This window comes from Tursiops truncatus, chromosome 2, assembly GCF_011762595.2.
Source record: "Tursiops truncatus isolate mTurTru1 chromosome 2, mTurTru1.mat.Y, whole genome shotgun sequence".
NCBI lineage: Eukaryota > Metazoa > Chordata > Mammalia > Artiodactyla > Delphinidae > Tursiops > Tursiops truncatus.
The window spans coordinates 28,410,948-28,428,020 of NC_047035.1; the positions used below are offsets into that span (position 1 = coordinate 28,410,948).

General features: G+C 50.0%; 1 pseudogene; it reads right to left on the reverse strand.

Annotated features, from left to right (window-relative positions):
• Positions 1-6,964: 6,964 nt before the first annotated feature.
• LOC101329101 (G/T mismatch-specific thymine DNA glycosylase pseudogene) lies at positions 6,965-8,184 on the reverse strand (annotated as a pseudogene).
• Positions 8,185-17,073: the final 8,889 nt, after the last annotated feature.

The following is a 17,073-nucleotide window of genomic DNA, read 5'->3' on the forward strand; positions in this document are numbered from 1 at the left end:
TACTCGACCTCTGGGAGCCTCAGTTTCCTGTTTTGTAAAATGGGGATAATTAAAGAATCCACGTTATGGAGGTGTGAGGATTAAGTGAGAGAATGCATGTAAAACCCTTGCCACAGTGCCTGGTACGTGGTAGACACTCACAAATGTTACATTTCCTTTTAATCCTTACAACAACCTTGTATAATGGTGCTATTTGCTAACCCAGAACTGTGTGTTATTCTGGGAATCCAGCCCCTTCCCCATGTGCTAAGGTAGCTTGCAGCAACGGGCCACCCCAGCTCCTTCACCTGTGACCACCTTCCCTCAACACTTGCCCATCAAACCTCAGGCTTAGGACGCCTCTCTGGGAAAACCCCATCCCATCCAGCATCTCCTCACGTTTCCGGTCAGTCATCCTGGGGAGAAGGTCACCCACTCCCAAGTGGCCAGGGACGTCTTCCAGCCCAGCCCAATTTCCCAGAATTACCACTTGTCATAGTCCAAAGGTGGGGGTCAGGTAGGTGTTGAAGAAGGTAAGAGGAGAGACCCCCTCCTAGCACTCCCTAGAGGGAGGAGGGACTCTGGTGGGTGCAGAGGGGAGGAGGCCAACAGAACACAGAGAGTCAGCCAGGGAAAGCTTTAGCCCCGCAATCCGATTCCACTTAATATCCCATAATAAAATGCTGTCAGCGTGAACTTCCCGTTCAAGTGGATTTGTTAAGAAGGCTGGGGGAGGTCAGAGGTGTATTCCTGCCCTCCTGTGTGTGTGTACGGGGTGCCTCAGGCATGAGAGCCCCCTTCTCCCCCTCTTCTGCCCGCCGTCCAGACAGGCTCTTGGGAGCGGGTTTGTCATACCGGTCTGTACCCGTCAACTTCGTGATGGTTCAGGGAGGGGCCCTTGAATCCCCTGGAGGGGAGTGTGTCTCCTTTTTTTTTTTTTCTTTTTTTCCTGTTTTCTTTTTTTGTTATTTGAGTGTGTCTCCTTTGCTAAGCATCCTGCTATTAAGGCAGAGAGTGTGATTTTAATGTGGGGAATTCAGACCTGGACCCGAAGGTGAGGGTTTCCCGGGTTGGGGGAGGTATGTGTCAGAGCCCCCGAAATCCCACCATGAAGGAGGAGCCACAGATCAACCCTGAGGCAACCTCAGGGGACACAGCGCTGCTTAGTGAGAAGCCTGAAGACCTGGAGTGGCCTCAGGCCTCTCGAGTGACAATTTAGGGGTGACCCCACCTAGTTCTTTAAAATGGCTGCTGGCTGCCCCCCTGCCTTCCAGGCTGGCCCATTGCTGAGCTCTCCTGCCTTCCAGGGGCACAGGTCTGACCTCCCCAGGGTCCCTTAGTGGCCAAGCTGCCTGGGGCTGTCCTGATGTCATCTTGTTGAATCCAGGGGAGCTAGGGAGGCAGGCAGCAATGAGGTCAAGGCCGTGGAGAGAGGCTGCGTAAGGGTGGAGACTAGTGTTATCCGCATTTTCCCGTGAATTTAGCAGGGGCCTGGGGAGTTTAAGAAATTAAACCAAGACCTCACATAGTGAGGGGCGGTCCTGGGACAGGAGCCCAGTTCTGTCTGACCCCAGAGCCCACCCCAGGGATGTGGAAAGATGCCTAAAGGCTCAGTCAGCCTTCAGGAACCCAGCCTGGACTTGGGCTCGGCGCGGGAAGCTGGGGAGTCCGCAGGAAGCTGCGGGACACAAGTTGAGAGGATGAGGTCAGGCAGTGGCTCCTCTCCTGGGGGCCTGTGAGTGGGTGAAGAGCTGGGCAGGCGAGACCAGGGGAGGGGGGGAGTGGGCCTGGGGGATGAGGAGTGTAGGCCTGGGCTTCCAGCCCTTTTGTGCGCCCTTTTAATTCGTGTAAATGAGGGTTTTTAATTTGTTATTCTGGGCTTTATTTCTATTACCATCTCATTTGACTCTAAACCCTATTTCGCCCCAGCCTGGACCGAATTCCATTTGATGCATTAGGACTAATTCTCCTCCCAAAGGGTTATATGTTTTCTCCTCCACAAAAGTCGCTTATTTTGGATAAAGAGACGATTAGATTTATCTTTAATATTTTAATGGCAGCTGGGATTAGCGGGCAAACCGCCCCGACTGGGGTTGTTGGCCGCGGATTAGGTTCTGATAAACTCTCAGATGGGGAGCCACCCCCATCCCACTCCACTTTCTGTTTTCCAGAAAGTGCTTTTTATTATTTTTTGTTGAAAAAAAAATTCCCTTGTCTTTTGAGGCATCATAAATTCCATTTGCTGTTTTCTATTAAATCAAGTTGATTAAATTCGTTGTGACTCTTTGCACATAGATCTTTTTAATTTTAACGTCTCCAGCATAAAATCTTTAATGGTGCAATTTGAAATGGCTGCAATATACAGTACAGACCTTGATAAAACAGATGGAAATGAGGTTCTGCCAGGGAGGGGCGCCGTCAGCAGGCGCAGACCTCCAGGAGAAGGCGGGTGGGGGGGGGGGGCGGTGACTCAGTCAGGCCAGAGAGGCCGGGTCCTGATCCCTGTTCTGCCGCTTCCTAGCTTCAGGGCCTTGGCCTGTGCTTGCTGTGTGGGTAGTAACCTTGGCCGATGCTTAATGGCGTGCTTGCCACGTGTCTGGCTGTGCACGCATTGTCAGTAATCCTTACGAGGAGACTCACAGAGGCCCTTTGCTCAAGGTCACACAGCAAGTTGGTGGCAGAGGTTGAGTCCAGGTCGTCTTTGGCCAGCAGAGCCTCATCTCACCTCTTGCAGCCTCTATTTCCTCATCGGTGAAATGGGGGTGATCAGTTGGGCCCTGGCTCTCAGATGCTTGGAAGGATGAGATGTGGTCCACTTTGGGAATTTTACAGGGCTGGGCTCTCCTGAGGATGGGGCCAGGGGCGGCAAGGCTGGCCCCTCAGGGGCCCAGAGACCCCGCATCACAGTGAAGAGCTGAGTTCTGAGACTCTGGGAAACTTCCCTAACTCCGGGGCTGGGGAGAGACACACAGAGGCCGGGCTCGCCCTCCCACCAAGAAGCAGCCCTCCAGCCTCCCACCTCAGGCTTTTCTCTCCGGCCCTCCGGCTCTAATCCTGACCTCATCAAGTCCTCGGAAGGGTTGATCCACAGGAGCAAATCCCTCATTCGGAGGGACAAAATCAGCTTAATTTGCAGCAATTTGAAGCAGGTCTTTGCCAGGATTTGAATATCAAATTATCCCACAGCCCAGGCTGGCCTGCGAGGCCTCCTGCTGCAGTATGGACGGATATGCTCTGGGCTCCACCAGGGAGGTTGTCCTGGGCTGGGTATGAGTGGAGTAGGGGCTCGATGGGATGTCAGAGGGTGCTGGGCAAGGTGAGGTCACAGTCAGCCCCGTTCTCTGAGGGCACTGCAGCTCCCGGGCCTGGAGGATGCGATGGCAGAGGAAACCACCTGTTCATGAGACTTACCTAAGGTCTTGTCAAATATACAGATTCCCAGGCCCCTCCCCACGCATAAGGAATCAAGATGTTCATAACTGGGAATGTTCGAAAATTTCTGGAGCAGCTCAGTTTGCCAGTCAGCAAACACTTACTGTGCACGCATACACCTTACGCCTCCTTATGTTCTGAGGAAATCAACCTTTTTTGGAATCTACCCCAACCGTTCCCAGCCTCTGGCACTGCAGACCGTGCTCCCTTTGTCGTCTGCTCCTTGATGGCCCTAAGTCAGCTGCTGCAGAGGACTCTAGCTTTCCCTCCCTGGTCAGAATGCCCGTTTCCTCCAGGGGCTTGGCCCCTTCATACAAGCTCAGGCCTGGCAGACATCCTCTGAAGCTGACCACGTGGGACACATGGCCCAGACCTGAACCATGAGGTCAGACCCCTTTCATGGGTGTGTTGCTCTCCACAAAGCTGTGAGCCTCTTTGGGAAGGGCTGGGACTCTGGGTCTGACACTGAGCAGATCCTCCATCAATGGTGGGAGAAATGTGCTGGTCCTGCCCAACGTGTGCCCCCTTGGAACTTTCAGTGTGAAAGCAGCAGCCAGGACTGCTGAGATAGCCCCGTGCAGGCCTGTCTGTCCACCCAACCCCATCAACAGAGATGAGGAGTCCAGTCCTGTTTTCAGAGATCCCACCACTGGCAAGAAAACCAAATAGTGTGACATGCACTGCAACACCCACAGGTACTTACCAATTGCTCACTATGTACCCTGCACAGTTAGTTGTAAGTGCTTTTCTCTATTCACCCATGTCGTCCTCATAAAAACCCTATGAGGGGGACTTCCCTGTCAGTCCAGTGGTTAAGACTCTGCGCTTCCAATGCAAGAGGTGCGGGTTCGATCTCTGGTCGGGAAACTAGGATCTCACATGCCGCGTGGCGTGACCAATTAAAAAACAAAACCCTACAAGGTAGGAAATATTAAATACATCCATTGTATAGACGAGGAAACTGAGGCACAGTACAAGAGACCTTGAGAAGAACCCAAGGTCATGCGGTCAGAAGTAGTGGACCTGGGGTTCATATACAGGCAGTCTGACTCCAAGCTCTCTGTCTATCCATCCATTTTTATCTATAACTATTGGTCTATGTATATTACTTGTCCATAAGTGGCTTGCCTTATTTATTTATTTATTGGCCGCGTTGCGTTGCTTGCGGGATCTCAGTTCTCTGACCAGGGATTGAACCCGGGCCACAGTAGTGAAAGCCTGGAATCCTAACCGCTAGGCCACTAGGGAAATCCTGTGACTTACCTTATTTTTTTTTTTCCATCTTCAATATTTTTTATTGTAAAAACCATCAGAGTTTCAAATGAATTTAAAACCTTCTAAAATATTATTCAATGAAAAAGTCTCATATTGTTGTGTATAGGGTATATCAACATTTACCATCCATCTGTCATATTTAATGAAAAACACCATTACTGTACACTTGAAAAAAATCTTCAAACCCATTCTCTAGTGAGTGTCCGTCATAATTTAAAGGGTATTTTCTCCACTCAAAAAAAAAAGGAAGCTATGTAAGTTTATAATCGTTAAGAACCAAAGCAATATCTAGTTACATGCTTTACATAGTCCCATGAAAAAATAATTAAATTGTTCCTAATCCCTGATGCAAGGCACTTCAAAGCACCTGCACAAAACATTCATGTAAACAGCAGTACAGGATGTGATTTAAATAACATGAATGACTTTTACACAGCTTTACCTAGACTAAAGGAAAAATTAAATCCATCATAGCTACAGCTAAAAAAGCATGTGAAGATTCACAACAATAATTTGTATCTCTTATTACAAAAAAAACAGGCTATATAACCTTTTAGAAAAATACCAAAACCTCATAAATATTTTCATATCAAGAAACAGCATGCTCCCTGGGTAGGTATAAAATCAGAATATTCAGAGGTGATCAGAAGTAAATGCAACTGGCATTTCTAAATACCCAGCTTTGATATCCACCAGGCCTAGTAGTCTGGACTATTTGTAGCACCATGGAAAATGCATTAGAAAATCACAAAGATACATTACTTCAAAGTAACCTGGCCACGAGGTTCACTTAGTCCACAGTAACAAATAGCAATGATGAAGAGAAAGAGTTTTTTAAAATTACTGGCTTAGGGCTTCCCTGGTGGCGCGGTGGTTGGGAGTCCACCTGCCGATGCAGGGGACTCGGGTTCGTGCCCCGGTTCGGGAAGATCCCACATGCCGCGAAGCGGCTGGGCGCGTGAGCCATGGCCGCTGAGCCTGCGCGTCCAGAGCCTGTGCTCTGCGGAGGGAGAGGCCACAGCGGTGAGAGGCCTGTGTACCGCAAAAAAAAAAAAAAAAAAAAAAAATTACTGGCTTATTCGATTTACCTAGCAAGAAAAATCCTGTATTATTTATTTTAGTACATCTCATGTATATAAAGCACCAGTTTAAACAAGATTATCAAACACCTCCAGCATCTTGTTAGTCAACCTGAAAGTTCATTTCTCATCATTTCCATGTTACATGCTTAAAGCTAAGGAGGATAAAATTTGAATGGTGATAGATACTGAGAAATTCAGTTCCTTCCCTATCAAATGTATGTCTCTCAAGTAAAACACAGATGAAGTAGCAAAATTTAAAAGGTCTTCTGCACTCTCTGGAACTTACCATCCCAGCAGAATAGTTTCTGCCTACTAGAGGACCAGCACATGGGGGTGAGAGGGCCAAAGCCAGGGCTCATGGCCCTGAAAGGTAAGGCTGGGTTAGCCTTGCTGCTGCAAGGCCATACTCTCCAACTCCACTACCAAGCAACTCTCACAGACGCTCACCACTGGTAAAGCAAGGAGGTCTGAGTGTGAATACAACTAAGGAAGCCCATCAAACACCACTAAAAACTACCAAATGAGACTCCACTGAGGGTTAACCTCACAGATGAAAATCAGCACATTTGCCTCTTTACCAGTGGGAATCTTATCATTAGCATGCCCTTCTTACGTATGAAAGGGATAACGGTGCATCTAAGTTTACGCACAGTTAATAATCAAGTGTAAATATGCAGACTCTTGCATTTTTAAATTACAGGTTAAAAGTGACTCCCAAAAGAAAATCAATTTCTTCATAAATGAAAGATAGTTGATAAATAGCTGGAATGATGATTAATTCCAATATAAAAACTCATACACAAAGAACTCTACTTTCTCCTTCCAAACTGCTTAGGTCTGTACAGTTGATTCTACTATACCATGATTACATCACCAGAGGAAAATATGAATAAAACCGAGGGCCACTTCTTGACAACTGCATTAAAACTGCAGCATTTAAGCAGGGCTGAGAAACACCATTCTTTTTTTTTTTTTTTTTTTTTTTTTTTTTGCGGTACGCGGGCTTCTCACTGTTGTGGCCTCTCCCATTGCAGAGCACAGGCTCCGGACGCGCAGGCTCAGCAGCCATGGCTCACGGGCCCAGCCGCTCCGCAGCATGTGGGATCTTCCCGGACCGGGGCACGAACCCGTGTCCCCTGCATCGGCAGGCGGACTCTCAACCACGGTGCCACCAGGGAAGCCCAGAAACACCATTCTTAAGCATGGTTTCCTTCTTCCTGTTCTTGCATCGCACAGTGATTATTAAAGGAAGGAATCTTGTCTGTAAATGACTGGGTCATCCACTGCCCATCTGGAATGTCACTGAAAGTTGATTCTCCACTGTCAGCTGTCAGCCCATTTGAAGAGAAGCTGCAAGGTTCACTACTGCATGGATTTTCACTATAAGCACCACCGCACGCTGCTTCATAACCCAGATCATATTTTTCTTCCTTCACAGCCATCTTCCTTGCATCCTCTTGGGCTAACCGTAGGTCAAATGTACACTGCACCTCTTGAATGTCTGTGTTTCACTCACTGACTTTCAACTGATCTCTTAAGTCCTTCAGCTTAATGTAGTAATGAACTTTGTCCTGGGCTCGAGGAAACTGAGCACATCTTGCACTGGATGATGGCATAGCATAGCAGAGAGTTTCTGTGTCTGGGATCTTATGCAGTTGAAGTCCAAATTCTAAGTTCTTAACTTTTACTCCAAAAACTTCCTTACTAAAAATTTCATAAATACAGTTTCCATTAAACACTGCTATTCGTGGCTGATATTTCTGTAATTTCTGCACTAGAATACGTCCTCCTTCACAAAATTCTTTACCGGAAGGATCCTTGCTGCCTGGTGTTATCCTTGCCACCATATTGGTAAATCCAATACCCTATTTCCCTGGTAAAGTGGGATCATCCGTGTGATTCAGTTGGACCTCACTCAGCCCTGACATAAACAGACACTTCCAAAAATGGTTTCCAGGTCCAGGGTAATGATGCCCTTTGTAAGCAGCCATTAGTCCTGGGTTTATGCCAATAATCACAATGTCCAGATTGAAGGTCAAAATGTCCGGTAGAGTCTCGGTCAAAAGTTCAGCTTCTGAAACACTATTGAACTGGTCTACTTTTCACTTTAAATGTGTCTGTAATTTTTTCTTGCTTTTCTTTTGATTTTGTGGACTTGCCAGATTTTTTTGGCCTCAGCAGGTTTTTTGGGTTCCACTGGAGTTTTTGGTTCTGTTGTTTTGGGTTTTCCTTTCCTTCCTTTTGGAGTCTCTTGTGTGGGTTCCTGAGCAGGAGCTGGGGCTGGAACTTCTGCTGGCATTTCTTGTTCATTCATCACTGCCATACTAGGAACTTCAGTCATCTTTTGTTGGAATGGAAACGTATAAAAAGCTTGCGCTTGCTGGAGGGAATAGCTGCCTGCGTCCTCCGCTTCCATTCCCTGCTGCCGATAGCGCGCGCAGGTACTCCTGCCGGGCAAGCGAGCCACTGGCCTCTCTAGTACCGCGGCCCACGCACGTACTGCGGTAGGGTAATAACCAGACACTTAGACTCGATTGCTGGCAGAACTGGGACAGCGGCTGGCGCTCAAGCTCCTCCCCCAAGTTTCTAGTCACCGCCCCCCTCCTCCCTGAGCTTCTGTCTGGCCTGAGCCCGACTTACCTTATTTTTAAAGGCATAATCACAGTGTACCTTGGGAGCACAGAACCCACACTCGGGCAATCACAGAAGGCTTTCTGGAGGAGGTATCTTTATTTATTCAATGATGTTGTTGAGCAAAAATTGTGTACCTGGCACTGGTGGCGTAAAGATAAAAAGCTGGCCCCTGGCCTTGAGGAACTCACAAACGGGGACACAAATGCCCCATAAGCAGATGGACACCACAAGCAGGTGGACAAATATGGGAGCACTGGGGAGACCACAAAGCTGGGGAGATCAAGGGCAGGCTTCCTGGAGGAGGTGCACGTGAGCTGAGGCTGAAAGGGTGACTGGGAATCTCAGAGACATGTCCTTGCCACTACATCCAGTCATTCACCTGAGGGCAAGGGGGCCCAGAGATCCTGCTGGGCACTCACACACTGTTTGTTTCTGTCAGTCTCTCCTCCATGGAGCCTTCCTGGTGCAACCAACCCCAGTCCCTTCTCTATCACTTACCCCAGACAGCCGGGTCCCCTCCTGGGGAGGTCCGCATCCCCAGCTGCTGTGTGTTCCTAGGAGGCACCAGACTCTTGAACTCCCAGTTCTTACGCCAGCAGGGGCTGGGCAGGCTCTGTTGTGGAGGCAGTGGCTGCCTTGGGAAAGCCCAGTGGTTTGATTTGAGGGCATCTAGACTTTAGAGCAAGAAGGGGCCCCAGAAACTACCCAAGCCCACTTAGAAGGACGGAGCAAGGCCCAGGGAAGTAACAGGAGTTGCCTGGGACTCAACTTCCCAGCTCCCAGTACCCTGGTCTTCTCTCTGGGGTGGTCTGGCCCCACCTGGGCTCTCCCCTAACCCTCGTCCTCATGCCTGCCTTGCCTGATGATGGCCAGGGTAGCCTTTCCCGAATAACGATGGTATTGGCTCAGATTAAGGGCAACTAGCTGGCTCTTGGCTTTTCCTTTTTATATAACAACTAATCTCCTTCTAATCAGCCATTATTAAATTATATCCCGTTTTTAATTCATTCACAGGTCACAGTTGGGACAGCTGGATGGATAATTGGGGAGAGATAATTTATGTAAATGAGGAGCAGCAGAAGGTAGGAGAGAGGGAGGCTGAGGGCCAAAGGGGGCCCCTCCTGTGCCCAGGCTGGGGAGGGGGCAGTGACCTGGCCTGGCCTGCCCTGGAAACAGGAGGCTGGGGACACTGGGGGGATTGGGGCCTGTAATGGAACCTCAGGGTTCCTGACTGGTTGTCCCTTAGCATTGCCTTGAATGCTTCTGGCAAATGGGAAGCCCCATTACCTTTTGGGGGGTGGGCATCTCTCAAACATCAGCTCTCATTGAAGTGGATCCTGAAAAGCAGTAGAATACCGCAAAGAATTCTGGAGTCAGAGCTGTGTTTGATTCCAGCTCCACCACTTCATAGCTGCCTTTTGTTTTTTTGGGTTTTTTTTGGCTGTCCCACATGGCTTGTGGGATCTTAGTTCCCCGACCAGGAATCAAACTCGTTACCTCAGCAGTGAAAGTGCAGAGACCTAACCACTGGACCACCAGGGAATTCCCAGCTGTCTCTTAACTTTAGTTTCCAAACTGCAAAATGGGGGTATGGGTAGTACCTACCTCATGAGGGGGTGGAGAGGCCTCACCTAGCCTACAGGAAGAGCCCAATACCCAGTGTACATAGTGGCTCCTATCACTAGTGTGAGGACAGTGTACGAGTCATATCTACCTCCCTCTAACATCTGCCCCCAGGCCATGGAGCTGCCTTCTGGTAACAGAATACATCCATTCCCCTTGCAGAGCTGACATATCCGTCCCACTGGTGGTAATTACATCAGCAGCTGACACCTTGGGGGTTTCCCTCGTGCCAGGTGCTGCACTAAACACCTGCTATTATATGGCATCTCACCGTATTATCAGATCAACATCATTTTACAGATGAAAACACTGTGGGCCCAAGCGCTCACCTGATGATTCCTTCAACAGAAACTAAAACAGAAGCCTGCTTGGGAAGGGCAAGGAGGCTCACAAAACCTGGAGCCCAGCTGGAGGCCATTTTGGGAAGGCAGCTTAGGGACTGGCAGACAGGGGCAGGGCTGGCAGGGGAGGCAGGTGGAGGAGGTCAAACCTCCACAGGAATTGGGCATGGGTGGGCACAGGCGGCTGATAGGGCCTGAGGGGGTGAGGTCTGCAGGAGACTGAGGTTGGCAGGGGTCCATGGTAGGGCCTTGGACCGTTCCCAGAAGGAGGCAGGGGATTAGGGAGGGTGGTCCCAGAGGGTCCAGGAGAGTAATGGGATTAGCCCTCAGGCAGTGAGTGAAAGTTCTTAGCGTGTGGGGTCTCTGGCCTCCCACCCGAGGCTGCAGCTGTCACACATCCACAGGAGAGAGTCACCAGCATCTGCACCCCTTCCCCCCTTGGGGCAGGCTGGCACCCTCCGCCCCCCACAGGCTCTCCTGCTGTGTTCATCTGTCAAGGGGCTGGCTTCCCAGTGCAGCCTCCTGCCTACACTTGGCAGACTGAGCCACCCACACACAGTGTATATACCCTACGTAGCGCTGCCCTGTGCCTCAGTTTCCCCACCTGGATAGAAGGCTACAGTGAGGGGGTTTGAGACCCTTTGAGGGAGAACCCCTGAGGCAAGGAGGTCAGAACCAGGCCCCCCTGGGCATCTCGTTCTGCCAAACGTTAGCTGTGTCACCCTGGGCATGACCGTTACCCTCTTTGGGTCCTAATTTATAAAATGGGAGCCGAAGCACAGGAGGGTTTTCAGAGGGTTGGGTAGGGGGGCTGAGCAGGGGCCCCTCGGTGAAGTTCAGGGTGCTGGGCACCTGCACGAGGTCGGGGCGGCAGAGGGCAGCGGGCTTGAGGCCTGAGGACTGGAAGTGGCCCGGGCTTGCCCGAGCCTCGCCTGGCGAAGTCTGATCTGCGGTGAAGGGCCGGGCCTGGGGAGGAACTGCCGGGCGCCGTGGGGCCGCTCGCGGCTCCCTCTAGTGGTGAAGGCGCGGATAGCCCTGGGAAGGGCGCCGACGCAGGAGGCTGCGCTGGGGTCGCGGGGGTCCTGTGAGCCCGCGCCCAGTCCGCCTTCCTAGGAGGCATCAAGGGGAGGGATGCCAAGGGTCCTAAGAGGCTTCCCCTGCTAACCAGTGCCTGACATCCATCGTTAGAGCGTCTTTCCTTCAGCTTGTATGTCAGCCTGTTAAAATGAAATTACCTCCCAGGAGGGAGGACACGGCTGGTCGTCTTACCCACTGCTGACCCAGCAGACCCGGGAGGTATTCGCCCAGTGTGGGCAGCGAGTGCCAACCAGCCCGGTGCCTGCGTGGGGCTTGGAAGAACCTGAGGTGATAGTCTGTGACCGGGCACGAGTCACACCTTTTCTAGCCTCCGTTGCCCCCTGGTAAACTGACAGGGTGGGACTAGGCCAGTGGTTCCACCATTTTTATCTCAAACAACCCTTTGAAAATGTAAAACAATTCTCATATTGCCTCAGGGAAGTACTTTTACTTCCCTCGTTTGACTAAGGAACCTACATAATGACCCAGCACTGTTAAGCAGTCAGTAAGGCTTTTGCATGAAGTGATACTTGGTTAATCTCAACATCTGTATGTTTTTAAATTATTTTAAATAAACATTTTTAGAACAAGTTTAAACGTGCAGAAAAGTTGTGAAGATTGTACAGAGCTCTCATAAACTCCACACCCAAATGTCCCCATTATCAACATCTGACATTAGTATGGTGTACCTTTTTTGTTTTGTTTTGTTTTGTTGCTGCGCTGCACGGCTTGTGGGATCTCAGTTCCCCGACTAGGGATTGAACCCCGCCTGGCATTAAAAGCCCGGAATCCTAACCACTAGGCCACCAGGGAACTCCCTAGTATGGTAAACTTATTAATGAACCAAGATTGATACTTTAATAGCTAAAGTCTGTGCTTTATTCGTATTTCCTTAGTTTTCACTTTATATCTTTTTTCTGTCCCAGAAGATCATAGGACATCAAGTCATCATGTCTCGTTAGCCTCCTTTTGGCTGTGATGATTTTGTATAACTTTAAAAAAAAAAAAAAGTACACATTCAGGCAATGGAACACTATGTGGCTGTTATTACACATTTTGAGCTGGGACAATCTCCAAGACAATATTAGTATGAAAAGGAAGCTGCAGAACAGTATATTTTACTGCCACTTGTGAAAGAGAAAAGATAAGTATATAAAACTATTTTTTTTAATCTCTGGAAGAGTATCTGAAAAACTGGTTGCTGGTTGATTGTGGGAAAGGAAATCAGAAGGCAGAACAGGGGTGTGAGGGAAGCCTACATTTCATTCTATATCCCTTTGTATTTGTTTGGTTTTAAAACTGTGTTTATGTACTATCTAGCTTGATAAACATGAATGTAAACATTAAACATAACAGTACGTACAGGTGTAATGTACTCATTGTCTCTCTCACACACTGGGCTTCTGCACTGTTTGTGTAATAAAGCCGTCTACCAGCCCCCAGTTCTGTGGGAATATCCCTGGAGTTGGGTGCTCCCGCGGCTCCACTGGAACCACTGCCTTGGCTGGTCTGTAAGCTGCCTTTCCACCTGGGTGCTGGGGCTCCTCTGGCTGTTCCAGGCCGGTATATATCAGGGTGCTTTGGGGTGGGGAACTCTCGGTGGGGTGTAGGTACAGATAACTGAACTTGCTTAAGTAAGAAAGGACCACAAGGATGTGCGGGCCTTGTGGGATCTAAGATAGGGCAAGCCCCAGACAGATGGGAACCACAGCTGCTCCTGAGTACTGCTGCTTCCTTCTCCTCCCTGCAGCCTGGCTATGATCCTCAGTCCCACGGCCACCCTTCAGCTCCCAAACTTATGTCTCCTCCACTCAAGCCCACATGGAACTCTTAGTCTCAGATCCAAATTTTCCAGTGGGATAAATGTGTCAGAGCTTAAAGCAAGTTCCTGCACCCATGTACACGTCAGTATGTGGTAAGGAGAAACAAATTACATACTGCACTATTTCACAAGCTTTGCTGGGCACTTGTTCCAGTCCAGGTGCTCTGGGGTACAGAAGGGAGGGAAGCAGGCCGTTCTCCGGGAAGGCAGACCACAGAATGGTATGATTTCGCTGGTTTTAGGAAGGCCCACTCCCGCGATACTTCCCTTTCCTCCTGGAGCCACACAAGCAGCTTCATTTGGTTAAATTATGGATTCGATGGCTGTGGCATTCAGTTCCCCTAGGAGGGGTCAGAGTTTAGGTAAGTCTTCCCAGGGGTCCCCAAATCCCTACTAGAAAGGCCTTATTTGAAGGCCCTCTGAGATCCTGCTCTTCCTCACTGCACAGTGAGCATCTGCTGTGGCTCGTCTCAGGAAATCTCTATTTGCTGAACTCTCCATATCCTTTGCATGCCTCTGGACCTTCACATATGCTGTTCCCTTCATCTGGAATACATTGCTTCTTTCAAGCCTCAGCTCCAGTTTCCCTTTCCCTGGGAGGCCTCACCTACCCAGGCCCAGATTGAGGTAGCATACACCTGCCCGCCCCCATCCCCACTTCCATCCCAGGGCACAGACCTGATGTCTCCTCGTGGACAGGAGTCAGAGGTACGGGCACCCACATCCGGCTTTGCCACTTCTGCCAGCATACCGTAGGTACATAATAAATCCTAGCTCCCTTCTGTCCCTCACATCTCTAGTGCATGCATTAATGATTTGTGTTTATCCAACCATCTCCCCTTTACACTGCGAGCTTTAATTAGTAGGCACAATAAATGTTTGCTAAATGACTGAGTGGTTTAAACAGGGAGAGGGAAGATACTTCCAAGCTTTCAGACATGAGACTGAGGACCTCCATTGCCCCAGGAGGCAGGGAGAGGGTGTCCTGTGCCAGGATTGAGATGGGGGGTACAGATGAGAAATTTGGTGGGTTGATTACAAGGATTGGTTAGAGTGGGGGAAGGGACAGACCAGGCCTGTGTGTGGAGGCATTTGGCCATCAGTGGGGGCAAAGATCTACCCAGCCGGCCCCCAGCCTCACCCTGCCCTGTGCTAAGGAAAGTGGGTACCAACCAGTTCAGCCTCCAGGACCATGGCCAGGGCATGAGTTCAGTGCCTGGGGGCTGCCGGGAGACACCTTCTTCTCTAGGCTCTGCAGCCCCAAGACCCAAGGGGAGAGGGGTCCTTATGTGCTCTCTTCTTCCTGGTCACTAGTCAGAGACTTGTGGTCTCCTCATCTGAGCTCCATGGGGCACCCAGGGCTCATTGGATGCAGCCTCAAAGGTGCTGGGAGATGTGAAGGGGTGGAGAGGAGGTTGTAGTCGGGACATCTCAGAATCCAGCACCCAGCATGTCTTCAGCAGCGCACTCACATTTATCAGGGGTGCACTGCAGCCTGGGGGCTCAGAATCTGGGGACACAGTGCATAGCTTGAGCGGTTCACCCACCTCCACCGTCACTACTACAAAATCCACCGAACACTGACAGCACGGCATGTGCTTCACAGGCACAATCTCATTTAATCCTCACAGAGGCCTGATAAGAGCTCTTAAGAAGTTACTCTCATTGTTTGCAATGATGGAAAGTGTGGCTCACAGAAGTGAAGTCACTTTCTGGGATCACAGAGCTCACAGGCGGCAGGGCCAGGACTGGAAGCCAGGCTGCCCAGCCGCACAGGCCTGAACTCTCGGCCATGACCTGGCCTCCACTCTGCCCAGCTTTGAGCCCAGCCCCCGCCCCAGCTCCGATGAGCGCCAGGAGCTGGTCCCTTGGACCCGCCTCCGTCCCCTTCGACACGACCTTCCTCTGCCCGGCCACACAGCTCTCACTGCCCCACTTCCCTGAAGAAGTCCCACCTGCCTCCAAGCTCTGCACCTCCCTTCATGAAGCGCCGTCCACCCCGCTGCCCAGGAGGTCCCCGGGTCCCGGTGCCTAGGGACAGCGGTGGGCAGAGGGGCCCAGTGCTGCACGGTGGGGAGACAGGAGCGATGCACAGCGCTGATCCTAACCAAGTTTGCCAGCCCCGCTTTTCTCAGGGCTCCCACACAATGGTCTGCTTTGTGCCCACCTGCCGACAATGCTTAATTAGGCGAGGAGTTGATTAATTTGAGGTAATTGACAGCTAATTAGAGGCCCACAGGCTCATTAACTTGACATCTTGTCTTCCGTGAATTGGCTGAGCAGGGTCAGGTGACGGAAGCCGTTGCTTTCTCCCTCCCCAGCCCTGAAGGCCAAGGTGATCACCTGGGGGCGGGATGGGCCGACCCAGCGGGTCAGGTGAGGCGGTCCCAAGGCCAAGAATAGAGGAAACCAAGGCACTGGTTTCCTGGTGAAGGAGGGTCACAGAGAGAGGTGTGGGCCTTGACCCCAGGAAGGAGGGAGTGAGCAGGAGTGGAGGGCTCACGGGCACACAGGCAGACACTGAAGAGAGGTGGATGGCTATTAACAGGGAGATGGGAGCACCTGGTGTCCATGCAGGGAGGAGGGGCAAGGGAGGGGGCTGTGGGGAAGCCTACTGGTTCCCCAAGAAGCCCAGGCTTTGAAGTGAGATAGACCTGGGGCTAAATCCCAGCTCTGCTACTAACCAGCTAGGTGACCATGAACGAGTTAGTTAACCACTAAGCCTCAGGCTTCTCATCTGTAAAATGGGAATAAGAGTAGCTACCTCACAAGAGTGTTGCAAAGAGTCCACGAGGCATGAGACACTGAAGTAAAGGATTTAGGCCAGTACCTGGGGGCCTGGCGAATGCTCGGGCAGGTGCCAACCACTCTTGGCAGCGAGAAGGACTGACAAGAAGGAAAGGTAAGTGGGTGAGATGTGTGGTGGGGAGGCAATGGAGTACCCTCCCAAGAGAAGCCACTGTTATTCAGGAGGAGACCTGTATGCCTGGTAACAGCACTGTTGAGGTGGTGGGGAAAAGACCATTTTAAGGGGGCAATTCAGCAATATATATTACATTATATATCTATATCTATATAATATTAGAATTAAAAATGCACATGGCCTTCGAGCAAGCAGTTCCCTCACTAGGCATCTATTCTAAGGACATATCTGTACACGCACAAAGGTTTAAATACAAGGATGTCTGTTTATCACAACATAGGTTGTAGTAGCAGAAGGTTGGAAGCAACCGAAATGTCCATCAGAGGCACTGGCTAAATGAATTATGGTACATCCATACGGTGGGATAATGTGTAGCTGTGAAATCTGTATGTACCAACCTGAACAAGATCCAAGAAAAATTAAGTGGGGAAACAAGATGTAGGACAGGGTGTAGCTCCCACAAGCTGGTAACCAGTAGTCTGAGAGTCAGAGGATGGGAAGAAGATGTTAGTTTTCACAGTGTGCTTATTTTATTTTAATTATTTTAAAATTATTTATTTTTACAATGTGCTTATTTTAAGTATGGTTTGTATTTATCTTTCCAAAAAGCATTGTAAAATTAAAAAGCAATAGAACTTTTTTCCCCAAATGAATTCTAACTTGAAATCTGAATCCATAGGCAGAGTGACTCTCGTTGAACTGGGGGTAGGGGTCCAATCCTACTTAGTTCCTTCCTTCCCTCCCGCAATGGTTCCAAGAGGGTTTGAAGATGATCGGTCTAGTGCCAAATACAACTTTCTATGATGATGGAAATGTAAGTAGCTCTGCACTGCCCAATGTGGTAGTCAGTAGCCATGTGTGGCTACTGAGCTCTTTAAATGTGAC